General features: G+C 41.8%; 1 protein-coding gene across 1 annotated transcript in view; it reads right to left on the bottom strand.

Annotated features, from left to right (window-relative positions):
- The window catches only part of NDNF (neuron derived neurotrophic factor), a 38457-nt gene extending 24341 nt beyond the window's left edge, over window positions 1–14116 (bottom strand). Inside the window, exon 1 of the mRNA XM_032631710.1 lies at window positions 13575–14116. The gene's annotated coding sequence lies outside the window, so the exon portion shown is untranslated. The remainder of the gene's footprint in view (window positions 1–13574) is intronic.
- Window positions 14117–15506: the final 1390 nt, after the last annotated feature.

Here is a 15506-nt window from a genome sequence, read left to right as displayed (position 1 = left end):
TTTACTCAAGAAAGTGCCCCGTAGACAAAGATTACTTTTTTACTCTTTATATCCCCTGCATAGACTTTTTTAGTTCTTGCATCAAATAGGCACTAAATAAATATTTGCTTAATTATACTGTTTTCAAGAAGCTTATAGGAAGAGGAAGGTAATCAGAAATGTCTCCCATCAGAAAAAATCCCTAAATGTTCTGAACTGTGCAAGGCAGTTGGGGGTGGTTATTGGCCAAACCCTCGAGGCTGATTGCTAGCTCCAGACCCATTTTCCTTCCTTTCCCAGGCACCTAACCCTCAACGGTGTGGAGTGGCTCAAGGTTGGCCTCGCCAAGCCTGACTCAGGAGTCAGGCTCCAATCTGAATCTGGGTTCCTTCCTCTGTTGGAACCCCTGGGTACCACTGCCACTGTGGGCAGATGAAGTAAGCGGAACTGCTCTGAGCCTTGGTTTCCATGTTTGCTGTCTGAAAGGGCACAGTAGCTCCTGGTGAGGCTGCTGAAGGGCTACCTTGAAATCAGTGCACATCAGTATTACCTCAGCAGCCCGGTCCTGCCAGCAGCGAAACTAGAACCTCAGCGTTATCTGATATTTTGATCCCCGTGTCCCGTTACCCATCAAGTCCTGACGATCTCCCTGCTGCATCTTCTCTCAAAGTTGCTCTCTCTCCTCTAACCAAACGGCCAACGCCTCAGATTGTCCACTTACTGCATCTCCCCTGACTGTTCTCACACTCATTTCCTGCATCTTTGCTCAATCGTGTCGCACAGCGCTGTACCGTCCCCTTTATCAATGGAATCCGTTTCACTCTTCTGCTTAAAAAAAAAAGTCAGAGGCTTCCCATGAAGTACCGAATGAAGGGCATGCATGCGAGGTCCTTTAGGCCCCTCCTCACTCTACAAACTCACTTCCTACAACTTCCCCGCACTCTGCTCACATTCCCAGCACGCGGAGGAGCTGCCACCTCCTTTGCCAGGATACCACTGCCCCCTCTCTGGTGGCAAAATCCCACTCATTCTTCAAGACTCCAGCATCTATAGCCACAGAGAAATTTAGTTGTGCACTAAATGTTCCACGCTCATACTTCTATTGCAAACCATTTTGAATTCTCTGTACGTATGCTTGACGCCCCCCCCAGGGTGGCATGCTCTCTCTCTACAACAGTGATATGCTGATCACGGAACCCAACCCCTAGCAGATGCCCATGATGTTTCATGAGTGTGTAACGAATAAAGGGAAATGAAAATAATAAAATTGACTGTTGTTGCTGATTTATGGAATCTGCTTCACAAGAGATAATACAAGCTAAATAGGAAATAAGTTACGGATGCTTTTGACACTTTTATGGGCGCTAAACTTATAACAGTTACTGTGTGAAACCTAAAAAGTTGGGAAGAATAATCTTTGAGGTGGACATCACAGACATCTGCTGGTGTGGCTGCCACAGACAGATGGTGTGTGCTAGGCAGTGCAGGGACTTCGTATAAGGATGCATTTCTTTTGTCCTTAAGAACACAAGAATGTCCTGGTAAGAATAACATAGTGCATTACTCAGGAGGGCCTCTGTCTTCTGTAAACACGTAAAATATGTTTGGTTGGGATACATTCTGATCAGAGAACAGGAGTGGTACAGACTAGTGCTTCTGAAACCTTATTATGCACACAAATCACCCAGCCTCCCTGGTAAAATGCAGACTCTGATTCCAAAGGTCTGGGGTGGACCCTGAGACTCATCCTTTCGAACAAGCTCCCTGGAGGTGGAGGTGCTGATATTTCAGGGACGGTACTTTGAGTAGCTCTGACTCTTCCAATCCTGTTAATCCGGTAAGATCAGCACTCTGATTTTCATCTCCAAGATTTTCATTGTTTGAACTTTCTGATTTCTAATTTTCATTCATTACCAAAGTTTAACATTTTAAACATCTATTTAGGGAGAAGCATGGGTGAAATAGAGGTTGTCCACATCCTCTCTTCCTCTTACCTTGAGAACTATTATTATATCCACACAATTTCACAGCTTTCTCTTTTCTCTACCTCCTTTAAATTAAAAAAAAGAATGACAGGCAGGTTTATTCCCTTTGGGGAATATGTCTAGGTTCATCTTAAAGCCCAATAATGGACAAGTGGACCATTTACCATTTGGGAAATTGTGAGAAGGTTCAAAGTTATTCCAAAGTTTCTGATTTGTTCATATAGTGATACATACTGGAGTTGGCAAATACAGTCCTAGTAAATAAATGCTATCAAGAAGAAATTATTTATTATTACCATAGAATAATAAATATCATAGACTAGGAAGAGGTGTGGTTCCATGGACCCAATCCCGTATTTTCCCAAATATCTGATGGTCCTAAAGCTTTACTCCTTCCTCTCCCCTGGCAGTTGTTTTGATATGACAGCATTAAAGCCTGTCTGCTACCAAAGAGGATTTGAAGGGGTCTCCGGTGCCAAAGCCCAGGACAAGATCAAAACAGTGATTTAGAAATAATTGTACTCACGATAACGTAATCGAAAGAGAGATGAGTGAGATAGATATACCAGGGACCGTAAAGAGTCAAAATGGTTTAACCCTAGATTATTCTTATTTCCAGAAAAAAGGAGGGCATGCGAGTATGTTGTTCTTGTAAAAAGAAATAAGTTAAAGTTTTCAAACTGTTTGGCCTTAAAATCCAAGGCCAAAAACAAACTATAAACTTAGAGCCATGTCTTCGGACAGATGAGGTAATATACTCCAAGGACACTGGTTCCTGACAATTTAGTAATTTAGAGATTCTCTCCTGTCTTTCTCTGTCTCACCCTCCTGTCTCCTGTCTCAGTGTCTCAGGTGACTATTCCCACATCTTGGGTTCCTATCAATTCAGGATTGAATATTTTTACAAAAACTTGAATTTAATTTTTGGTTTGTTCTTTATTCTTATCCATTCTCCCCCTGTCATGTAATTTTTATGTATGAATTAATTTATTTATTCAAGTTTGGGGACAGTTAAAAGGCTGCTAAATTTCTATTTAAAATAGAAAACAATCACTGGACTGAGAGGAAGAAGATCTGGGTTGGAGAAGTTTTGACCAAACAATTATCGGCTTTCGTTCTTTGAGCAAGTCTCAATCTCTTTGAGTCTCAGTTTCCCCATCTAAAAAATGAAGACAATTACTCCCAGGATTGTTATAAGATTAAAAAATCGTTCACATGAGTGCTCCTTTTAAAGTAAAGAAGGCTCTATTTATTTACAAATACTATAATCCAGCTACCCAACGAGTTGCAAAATTGTATTCAATGGCAAAAGATACAGGTTTTGACTTGCTCTTAAAACAAGATATGAGATACGAGAAGGAGTTTCAGCATCAGATTATTCTACCTTTATTTACCTCATCTATCAGGTAAAAGGTTAGGTTCCTACTTAATAAGAGACTGACTAGAAACACGGAGGAAAGGCCAAGATGTTGTGTTTTTAAAAACAACCACACAGACAGTAGAAACTCTTAATATTCTTTTTGTTATCCTTGATATGCCTTATCTGAGGACATCAGTATTGTTTAATAAAAACAAAGCTGGATTAAAACTGATTCAAAGGTGAGTGTGCGCCAGGTTTTTAGGCACTAGATCCAGCAAAGGATTTAAGATGCGTGCGCTGAGATTAGAGAGTTGAGGGTTAGGCTCAGTCCCTGCAGATGTTCTGCATTATTATTCCTGGATTAAGAGATGACTGAAGAACAGGACAGTCAAAAGGCAGACGATGTGGACTGATCTCACAGTCACTTTTAATAAAGGGTTTATAGCAAATTATGATGAAATAATACAAACGTATAAGCCTGCAACAATTAGCGAGATGACAAATCACAAAATACTGACCCAATATGGGTATTCAGACCCACAACTATTTCATTCCTTTCCTCCCCGATAAGTAAGATGTATAGGTAGGTGTGGTTTTTATTCTTATTAAAAACTTTTTAAGGGAAACATTGAGGAAAGGCTGCAGCTGGTGAGTGTTGGGGGTCAACAGTGTTCAGTGCTCATTACAAGACGGAACCTGCCAAGAGAAAAAGGTGTTTCCAAACTCCCTCTTTGTGGTCGTTGCTTTGTAAGTGTGAATAAACTTTAAATGTAGAGACATTTTTTCAATTATAGGCTGAATCTGGTGGCTGAAGTGTTAATATGGGGGTGTGTATAAATACTTTCATTGTCTGAACTTACTTATTCCTCACTGTGTTTTAAAGGGCTTTAAACTTTTTGGATATTTGGAATATCTTATCATATATGTCTATAATAGCTCTCATTATTCCATTGAAAAATAAAATTTCATCCAAGTTTTTGGGAAATTACTGTTTAAAAAAATCTTAGCACTGAACTAACTTGAAATCTTACCTCTCAAAAATGTCACATTATTAATGGAATAATAAAATAACTGTAGTGTGAAGTACTATTAATTACTACTAATTTTAAAAGGGATTCTGTAGCTTATTGATTTTTCAGTACTATACCTGCCACATATACTTGGAATATGTGTCAAAATCATAGGTTATATGTCTCTAATACGCTTATAACTCAATTTTAATCCCTAATTTTCTTATTAGACTCCACTTTCTGAGGAAAGTGTTTTATTGTTTCCTTTCCCAGACAACTTGTCTCTAAAGTATGTTAAAGACTTTGTCTGTTATACACACACACTTACACACAGACACACACACATACACATCAGATGCAACCAATAGCGTATCTTAGGGCATTTTAACACCCAGGGTTGGACGGCTGGTCAGTGAGACCATAAGAGGAGAGCTGAAGAAAGGAAAAGAGATTTGCCTTCAAGAATTGATTCCATGGCTATATGTAGATTTAATAAAGCAAAGTGATGAACTACTTTGCCTTTTGTGATTGGGGTAGAATCTGTGCAAACAGAGGTTGGGATTGTGGGGAGGCGGGGCAGGTTTACACCAGAACTTACACATATAGTCAGAAATCGATATCCCATTTCACTTTCAAAAATTCTCCTTATTAAAAGAAAAGTCTTTAACCTTCTAGAAGGACAGGTGTGGGACATTGTTTTTCTATTTATCCTTGTTGGACCTTTGTGCTATTTTCAACTAGAATGTGTTTATTCTCAAAGAAAAGTTGTTTAGGCATGACCTTAAATAATGATTTAAAACTGGAAAATGTAATCATTTTCCCCTAAAAGATTCCCTAATAAGTTAACTATTATCAAAACAAACAAACAAACATGTAGCACATAAGAAGCTTACGATTAAAGTCTTGTGGATTTAGACTAAACTAATGATATTTTTGAATCATTATATTTAAAGAAATTCTAAGCAAATTGTGTCCTTGCAAATTAATTTGGCAATTAATCTAAATTAAAAAATTTTAGACATTTCTATCAACTTTCCTTCTGAAATCAAAGAGTTATCACTTTATTTTAAAAGTGTGTGTTTCGGTAAGTCTTTTATCCGAAACTGAGTCTCAGATTTCTCAGGAGAAAGAGGATATAATAACTTCCTCACTGAGTTCCTGTGAAGATGAAAGAAAACGATGGATGCGGAAGCACCTTGTAAACAGTCAAGGGCTATAATATTATTAGTAAATAGAATCTTTTCCATTCACTCTGTGAAATACAAAGCACAGAAACAACTTTAACACAGTTAATAATATACTGAAAACTAATAAAATTTCAAATAAAAATTTCAAAAGGTAACACAATATACATTATTATGAGAGCATTAAGAAGGTTAGATAACTTTTTTTAACTCTTAAAATACTGAAATTTCAGAATATAATGGAGTATAATATCTAATTATCGATAACAGAGGACTTATGAAATGTTTGTACAAATAACTAAGAATACCCTTGAAGATAATCGTGACTAATTTAATTGAGGGCTCTTCCAGCTACCTGTCCACCTCCTCTCAAGACATCTAGCTCTGTAATGGGTTGTCTCCAAATCTCTTAGAATTCTGATTAAAATATATAGATATATTTCATTTACATAAAATAACTTAAGGCATTCTATACTGGAATAAGTATCATAATTAATTATAGTGGATGAAATTGTATATTTAAAATTTTTTTCTAGTTAATCTGTGGCGAGGGCTGACTTCCCGTAAAAGCTGACTAGAATGTCATTTTTACTTTGTCTTTTTACGTCATAGAAGCTGTCACCTCTGCCATGTTGTTTTTATTGTTCAATGACCATCTGATATGCTGAGAGTGCCTTTTTCAATAGATATATTGAAAATAATATTAACAAAACATTTTCCTTCTTTATACATAAAAGTAAATATAAATAAAGCATCTGATATTTTCTCCTTTCATCATAATGAGACACCGTGTGTTCTGTAATGAGGGGAAAAGGACACTCTGTTTTAGGGAATTTTGCTTTACAAGACTGACACTATTGGAAGCTGGATAACTACTCAGTATAATTTTGGAGGCAATGGGAAACCTTTACCTCAATTGTTTAAAGAAGTATCCTGTCTCTCTCATTTTAGTTAAAGACATGTTTTTAAATCAAATATTCACTGGACCTAACCTTGCAAAAATAATCTCAAATGTCCTTTCCAATTCCTTGACATTAAGGTTCTGTCTTAAATTCACACCAAAGGAGAATGAAGGTGACTTACATGATTTGTGGGACACAATGCAAGATTTCTTGTTCATAAATTAAGAATTTCAAGATGACAACAGCAGAGTACTCAACTGAGCACAGAGGTTCCTCCTAACTGCAGCCCATGAAGCTGGCCCTGAGTATAACTTATACTAGAGTATAAGAAACTGAGAATTGATTACCAGAGGAAGAGAACAGGTACATACTAAGGGTAGGTTGTCTACAGAAGGAGAGGCTAAGAGAGCCCAAGATATACATCATTCCTCTCTAAAATTCTGTCTAAAACTAGCCTCATTTCAATCTGGCTTTATCTAGCCATTAACATCTTTGGAAGATGTTGGCCAATTGCAGCTTACCCTGTTTCCCATCTTGGGGATATTTTCATATTTATAGGGGACACTGAAAAACAAAATTACTTGAAAAATCATCTTTTTTCAGGTGGTGTTTTAGTACCATGAGAGACCATACTGACATTTGGGGCAGGGTCCCAATACCTCTCAGGCCATCTCTCAGGAGACCCATCTGTTGGTTCATCTACTAGTACCGAATCCTGCTACTGCAATTGTTAGAGTGTTAAATTTGTATCTCCTATTTAAGAGGCAGTTTTATTTTTCCATTAAAAAGTAATATATTTTCATAGCAATTTTTTTAAAGAATTTTTTTGATGTGGAACATTTTTAAAGTCTTTATTGAATTTGTTACAATGTTGCTTCTGTTTTGTTTTGGTTTTTTGGCCTTGAGGCATGTGGGATCTTAGCTCCCCCAATAGGGAACGAACCTGCACCCCCCTGCATTGGAAGGCGAAGTCTTAACCACTGGACCGCCAGGGAAGTCCCTCATAGCAATTTTAGCAAATTTTGAAGGATCAGCCCTAGAACTGAGACTTGGAGAGGCCAAGAGGTAAGTGATTGCTGTCTCTTCTCCGTTTGCCAGGTGTTTTAGCCAGCACTGCTGTTTCTGATCTCTGTCACCACTGTTGGCAACAAATATCTCTTCAATTACAGGATCCAGTTACTTCTGAATCAATCTCTATTTGAAGCTTTTGATAATATCAGTGAATTTTAGTGAATGCTGTAATTTAATATGAAATTACAACATTTACTGAGTGCTATCAACATATGAACAATATTTAGATTTAAATCATGATAGATATACTAGTATTTATTATTTACCTTTAAATGTATTTTAAACAAGATAACCAAGAAGGATCAAGTACATTTATGTTCGTGTGTGTGTGTTTGGTATGACTGATAATTTAATCAGAAACACATTTTATTACTGGAATAAAATGCATAATGTTACACTTGGCAAGGCCTATGGGCTTAGAGTACATATGACCTGAACAAAAGAGAGTAATCAAAGCCATCTCCTAGGTTCACATGCATTGCTAGGGTTTACTTTTCACGGCGATGTGCTATAAATTGTAACCATCTATACTCCAAGAGGCACCTATATTGGAGAAATTAATCCTAAATAAATCAAGCCCTTTTACATTAGATTTTTCCCTTTTAAACATAATATCTCCAAGTAACTACCACAATGTTTATCATTTTGTCAACTGTCTAGATATGGTATTATCTATCTTTGCATATAAACACTTGTTCATAGTTTCTATAACTTTAAAAATAATCAAAAAGGTGTCACATCTCACAGATCTTTCTAATTATGGGTTCAGTTTTTACGAATTATTTTAGAAAATGATAAATTTCAGTCTTATATTTTACTTAGATCTGTGTATATAAGGACCTGCCTCAGCGAACAAGATGTACTTATGATAATCTTTTGTTGTTGGTAAAACACCCATTTGAATATAGCCCATATTTTTTGGCTATGTCTTTAGATTGTGGAATATATGCTCTTTGATCACACAGCTGGAAGAAGAGGGCGTTTACCTTGATTTCATGTTAGGGAATAGAAACACTAACAGACAAAAATCTTACGTAGTCACCATTTACTTCAGTCGGTCTCCACTACTTGTGCTATTGTGTGAAATCATTCCAACTAGAAAACAGACACGAGTGCATAACTTGATTTTTTTGTTATTTGGTTATTATATATAAAGTCTCCACACTGCAGAGGCAGTGTGTAAGAGTCCCACTCAAATGAACTGATTTTCAATCATGTGTAATCATGTTTTTTGTTGTGTTCCTTCCAAGCTTTATATAACCCCGTTACTTCTAAAAATGTTTTTTCTTTTCTCATAACTATATAAAAGGCAGCAAATTCTTTCAAAAGAATAATTTAAAGAGATATTTGATAACCATATGCATTCTGCCACATTTTTCTTTTTCAAAGAAAAGATTCATTTCAGAGTTTTTACAAGTGAAACTAAAAATAAATACTTCAGAGAGATATATGAAACATTAAATATATGTCATGTCCAAATTTGCTACAGGAAAAAATTAACAAATGAAAACCAAAAACTATTCACCAACTTACTAAAATAAATCAGTTTCCAAAGGATCCGGAACTTATTGAAGGAGTAATAACATGTAATTTTGGAAGTTTCTATACTTATAAACTTGAGGTCTGCAGATTTTAAAGTTAATTTTAAATCAAATCTAGCTTGATGAGTTCTTTAAAAAATTGACATTGTAACAGGACCCAATATCCAGCTGTTCTGTGGTCAAATCTGATTCTTCATCCCAAAGGGAAAAGTCTGCAGAAATATATTGCTAGTTTGCTTTTATTCCATACTGATCAAATGCTTCACTCTTACTTTTTAAAATGCAGAGCAAGCAATGCCTTTTTTATTTGGGGTGAATTAAAATTATATATTTCACATGTTCCAAATATTTCAAAAGACTAAAATGTGTGGATTTGTTGGTTTGCAGTTTTTGGTAAAATACCAAAACGAAGGGGAAAGGTGCAGATATAGCATCTTTGGGTTTAAGAAGCGTGTTTAGGAAATAAGCAGCCACGAAACCACCTGCTTCCTATACTGGTTTGGGCATTGGTGGGATATAGAACAGCAAATCTCAGGTGTCATCTCAGAAGTGGCAATAGATACATAAGTCTGTACGCACAACCAAACACACACAGATTCACACTAAAAGGGTGCTGGTTTTCCCAGCAATATAACTGAATTTATGGTCAATATACCACTGTGTAATTCAATAAAATATTAGCAATTCTGTTTTTCCATGTCATACTATACGATTCTCTTTTTTTTTTCTTTAACCACAACAACAAACAGCAGTATTTACTTTTCTTCCTAGGTAGAAATTAACAATGTGGAAACATAACTTCGTGTATCCTAGGTGTCAATTTGCATTGTAATACAGTGGGAAAATAAAGCAGAATTTAGCCTAAATTCAGGACTTAAATTGCAAAGTATCTTTAAATGGGGTATTTAAATACTGGAGGACTTTAATTTTAAAAACAGTCTTCAAAGCACAGACTTGGTGTGACTGACTATTCAACTGTCACTTTTAAAGCTATTGCTTCTGCTAAATGATTGTGAACCAATGGGGAAGAGTAAATTACATTCTTCAGAATAATCGTTCCAAAATAAATACTTAGAGGTATTCGATATCATTTCAAGGTCAAATGAATACTCTGAATGATTCTTGCAGGTTACGCTTGCCTTTGACCCAGTACAGATCATAGGAAATGCCTTCCTTCTGGCGACTTGCTGATGGCAACTGACCCTGGCAAGTTTCGTTAATACAAGGCTGCTACTATGGATGCGCTGGTGCCCAAAGCAACACCTGACAAGAAGACAACGAACAAGTAACTGTCAGAGAACCCTGCTTGGTTACTAGAATCAACCACATAATCATTGGGAAGACTAAGGAAGAGGGATTAAAATAATTTCAATCAATGCAAATTATGTGGAATCACACGACTCCCATACTATCTGCTAATTCAGGCAGAACCGTTCCATTTCCAATAACTGCTCATCCATCATAGCAAAATGCAAAATAAGTTCTGTCCTAACAATGACAACAAAAACACAATCGGTTTTAAAATAAAACTTCTGACCTCTACATAGACTAAATAGAAAATGAACATAGGAAGATAACAGACAGCTTACGCTTTATTTCTACCCTTCCCCCCTTTATTTCAAATAATTTGTTGGAGCTTTACAACACATTTCCCCCACTATCACACAGAGATCCTGGTCAGTAAATCCAAGTGAGGAAACGAAAATCTGAATCACCAGGCTCATGAAGCCGACTGAAAGAGTTGCTGCATTAAGTTATCTGAAGACTGACCCACTGTGGCTACTTCGAATGTAGCGTTCCCTCAGCATGCTATTATTCTTTACTCTTTAACATTCATACTTCACCACATGGATGTTCAATAAACCCAGGACAAATAAGCTGAGGGCGGGGGCTTCCCTCATTCTTACAAGGGTATTTTTCAATTATATATTTTGCTACATTTTAAAGAGATAAAAGCTGTATCTGCAAGTGATTAAAAGATGTTTTATATTCATGGTTTCATTTCTGCTGAAATAAATGCGTAATTTAAACCACACATAATTCATACCAATTTAGGCCCATTACAGAGTTCTAGCTTCTTTTTTTATGATAGCTACTAATTAAAACAGAGTGTTACTGTCACGCTGAGCCTGTGACTTCGACATACAGGTTAATGAATAAAACAGCCTGACATAAAAATGAAAACAATAATACAGACAAAGCTGCAAGCTGTTATGTTCCCAGTGTGTGGTAAAGATTAAGTAGATTCACTGAAGTTAAGAACTGTGCAGAGAAAAAAACTTGTAATTTCTTTTTTCTTTTTTTTTTAAGGAATTAGTGAAGGATTTTTGAGAGAAATCTGAAATAGTATTAATTTCTCTAACTTCTGGGGCCCTCATTCCCAGCTCCCCATCCAAGAATTTAAACTCATCAGAGTCACTTTTAAAGGATAAATGATGGGATAGTTTAATATAATCGTGAATATAGGTTTAGATTGAAAATGGGAATTGGGACCATAATTAATTATGTTGCCAAGTTTTTTGAACTTTAAGGAGACAGATTGAGGCAAATGAGGACATTTATAAGACTGCAACCTTATAAAAGTTCATGGGTTAAAACTTTGGTAAAACGACAGTATCTTTTTGACATTGATTAATTCCATGTGCAGCATGAGTGTGAGGAATTAATACCCTTTTGGTGTTTTCACTTTCTGAAACCACTGTAATAAGAGACTGACGTAAAATTAAAACCAAATATAAACATAGTCTTCAGCCAGGGTTACGGCCTTATTATCACTCTTAATAAACGATAATGAGTAATAATAAATACTGATCGCCCTCAGTACCCTCTGCTCTGCACGCATATTTGCTCTCGCATCCATCCATCACGTCTTTCAGGATAATAACACAATTCAATCCCATCAAATCCTCAAAACCGCTCCCTCGGGAGGGATGTTTTATCTCTACTTCTGCAAGCCCAGGGAGGATTTTACTTGTTTGAAGGGGGCGGAGAATGGAGCGGGGTCCTATTTATTTCCATTGATAACTCCCCTGGTTCTCACAGGCGCTCAGGGATCGGGTGGGAGGAAGAGAGGAGGAGGTGCGGAGATTCCCTCCTTCAGAAAAGAAAAAGGGTTCAGGAAGCGAGGGAGGAGGAGGAGGGGTGCGGGGGGAAGAGAGGGTAGCGTGTTCGGAGCGATCAGCAACGAAATGAATATATACACATATGTATTTTGCGTGATTTAGCGGGATCGAGGGATGAGGAATAAACATTTACAACCCAACTAAGTTGCTAAAAAGAACTTTGTTAAAAACACACAAACCAACCAACCCAGAAACATTTTCTCAGGTTCATTTCCCGCTCAAGGTCTTGGTGGTTTCAGGGAACTACTTTTACAGAGCAGGAGATGGACAGCGCCCCGAAGGGGACCGGGAGAGGAACCGCGACCTGGCCCGAAGGACAGCTCAGCGGCAGCGCCGACGTGCCCGCGGTGAGCTCCAAGGGCCTTGGCGACCCGCGCGGAGCGGGGGCTGGGGGCTGCGGGGAATTCTCCCGCCTCGACCTCTGGGGGCGGGAGTGTGCAGCAAGGAAGGGGTAGGAAGGGCGCAGGAGGAAACGAAACAGCACCCCAAATTCAGCAGTTTGCGAAGTGCCCCCAAGAGAACAGCTGGGACCTAGAGCCAATCGTTCGGATTCCTGAGGGTCGGAGCTGCCCCGCCTGCAGTCCTGAAGATAGCTCCAGACTCCCTCATAGACGGTGCTACGGCCGGATGCCCTGTCGCTCCATCTGGGGCGGGAAGGAGCGTCCCCTCGGTGGCCGCTCTGCTTTCCCGGTAAAAGTAGGATCGGGTCCCAGGCCACCCCGCTGAGCTCCAGGAAGTTTCTCTAACGATGCTCGCCTACCACGCAGAGGACAAACGAGGAGCCAGAGCGGTGGGGGGTCCGCCGGGCGAGGCCGGCGAGATCCCAACGCCCCCGGGGGCTGCACGGCTCCGGACCGCCCGCCAGGAACCTGCGCCGCCCCGCCGGCGGGCGAGCCCCGCGCGCTGTCCTGACTTCTCGCTTTTCGCCTCACACGCAGACGCGCCCTGCAAGACCCCACCAGCCCCGCAGGCTTTCTCCAGCGGCCGGCGGAGGGCATGAACCAGGGGAGGGAGGCAGCAGCCCTCCCGGCGGGCGGGCAAAGAAAGTGTCCAGGCCGAGTCGGGGATAAGGGCTCGGGGGCGGCTCCCCGGACTCCGCCGCCCCCTGGGCACCGGACCCCGTGCCCCCGGCCTATGCACTCTCTGCGTCTCCTCCCAGCACCGCTGGGGCCGCCCAGCCACGAAGCCAGCCTGGAGAACTGAGGGAGACCTGCTCCACGCCCCTCACGCCCTCGGCTCCTCGGGAGCCGGCGCCTTCGCCCTGCTGTGACCGAGAACCTAGCGGGGCCCCACCAAGTGAGGAGACGCGCGCCTCCACCCCCCATCCCAGACGAGCCTTCGGGTGCGAACGCTTCTTGCGCCAGGTCTCGGGTGGCGGGCTAAGGCGTCGGACGTCGGGGGTTTTTCTCTCGCAACTTACCTTACAAAAAATGTTTTCCTGCGGGGAAGAGGAAATATCCCTTCCCGAGGTGTGATGGGGCCACGTCCCCGGCTCCGGCCAAGATGCTAAGCACCAGTACTCAGGAACCAGAGGGACTTGTGGGAGGCGGGTGGCGGAGGAAGCGGATAAAGGAGAAAAATGAAATGGGCCGAAGTGTCCCAACTTTGCGGCCGGCGCTGCAAACTTCAAAGGCGGGCGGGGGCTGGCGGCGCGCGGCCGCCGAAGTTGCTGCGAAGTGGCGCGGGGAGAAGCGCAGAACTGGGGGGATCCCGGGGCAGAGCGAGGGAGCGGCGGAAGGTCCTTTTAAGAGGCAGGGAGAGTGCGGGGGCCGGGCGGCGGGAGGATGCTGCAGCTGAGAGAGGAGACGGCGCGGGCTCCACGGGCGGCCGCTCTGGGCACCGGCTCCGGGCTGGAGCGCCGCGCGGGGAGAGCTGGGCGCACGGGGCGGCGGCGTGTAAGCGGCTCAGTTCGCTCCGCTCTCTCGCGGCTCGGAGCTGGGAGTGTGTGATCTCTCCCGAGTGTCACTGCTGAAGCCCGGAGCCGCTCCCCCTCCCGCCCCACCGTTGCCCGCCCGCCCCCTCCCTCTCTGCCCGCTGCCTCCCGCTCCGTTCCTCCCTCCCTCCCGCTGCGCGCCACCGCGTGCGCGCGCGCGCGCGCGTACACACACACGCACACACACACCCTCCCCCCCCCTCCCAAACGGACCCTCGCGGGCGGCGTCGCGGGAGGCGTACTCCCCTCCGTACCTCCCAGACAGCCGCGGGGAAGCAGAGGGAGGCCCACCGAGACCCCCTCAAAGCTACGAAACCCAGAGAGACGCATAACGGGACCATCGCCCTGTCTGGGAGACCTGGGTGCACAATAAGGGGGAACTCGGGTTGATTTGAGGGCGGGGTGGGGAGACGAGCTAAATGGAGAGGTTGGAGGCGGAAGCAGAGTGTGCAAACTGTGCATTCCTGTCCCACTTTTCACCCGGCCGCCTGCCTACCACAGCCTTCAGCCGGGGAGCGCTTCCCCCTCTGCGCACTCCGAGCCTCCTCGGGTTTGAAACTCAGCAGCTGTTTTAACAATTGAAAAGCGGCCCTGCAGGACCAGAGAGACTGAGGGGAGTGTGTGAAGCCATTAAGGCTGACTAGGTAATTATGATAAGAAGTTACCTAATTTGCAACCTGGCCTGGGCGCAGGAAAAGGCTGCGGGAGGGCGGGGGCGGGGGGGGGCGGGACTAAGTGATTGAGTGACCTCACTTTGTCAACTTCGAACCTAGTTTTCGGCTAACCTGGTTTGTAGACCCTTGCACTTTAAGTTCTCAGAACATATAGTTTATTAAGATATAGTGTCAGGAATGAAAGCAGGAAAAATACTTGCCCGCTTCTCGTTGCCACAGAAAAATGAAGACAAGATGAAAATCAACCTTACCGAGGTAATATTCTTGTTAAATACCTGGTCACAGAGGGCAGCCCAATGCAGCTCCTTAAGTTTTGTGGCTCCTGGATGAGAACACTGCAGTAGGTGGATTTATGAAACCGATTTACTCCACAAAATCGCTTTATAAAAGCCTTAGAATTTTTAAGCGCTAAAAGTGACGTTGAAATCACTGTGCAAACGTTTTTAGCAGATGAGACAATGAGGTAGGAAAAAGGGATCTCTGGATCTCTGCTCAGAAGTTCTGGAAGAGTGGCTTCCGCACTTCTGAGATATGGCCCCAAACAGGTCATTGGAGAACTCATTAGCAAACATTTATTAAGCTCCTGCTGTGTACCATACATGTCTCGGTGCCAAGGTTTCAAGGTAAGACATAGTGCTGGGCCTTTAAGAAGTTTCTAGCCTTGTGGGGAGACAAAGGCATCAATGAAAATGTGATTAGTGCTATAATATGTGTTTGTACCTGTTCCTGTAGGAGCATGGAAAGG

The sequence above is a fragment of the Phocoena sinus genome, chromosome 5, assembly GCF_008692025.1.
Source record: "Phocoena sinus isolate mPhoSin1 chromosome 5, mPhoSin1.pri, whole genome shotgun sequence".
NCBI classification, from domain to species: Eukaryota; Metazoa; Chordata; class Mammalia; order Artiodactyla; family Phocoenidae; genus Phocoena; species Phocoena sinus.
Note: the sequence above shows the minus strand (reverse complement) of the source record. Positions and strands in the feature narration are given on the sequence as shown.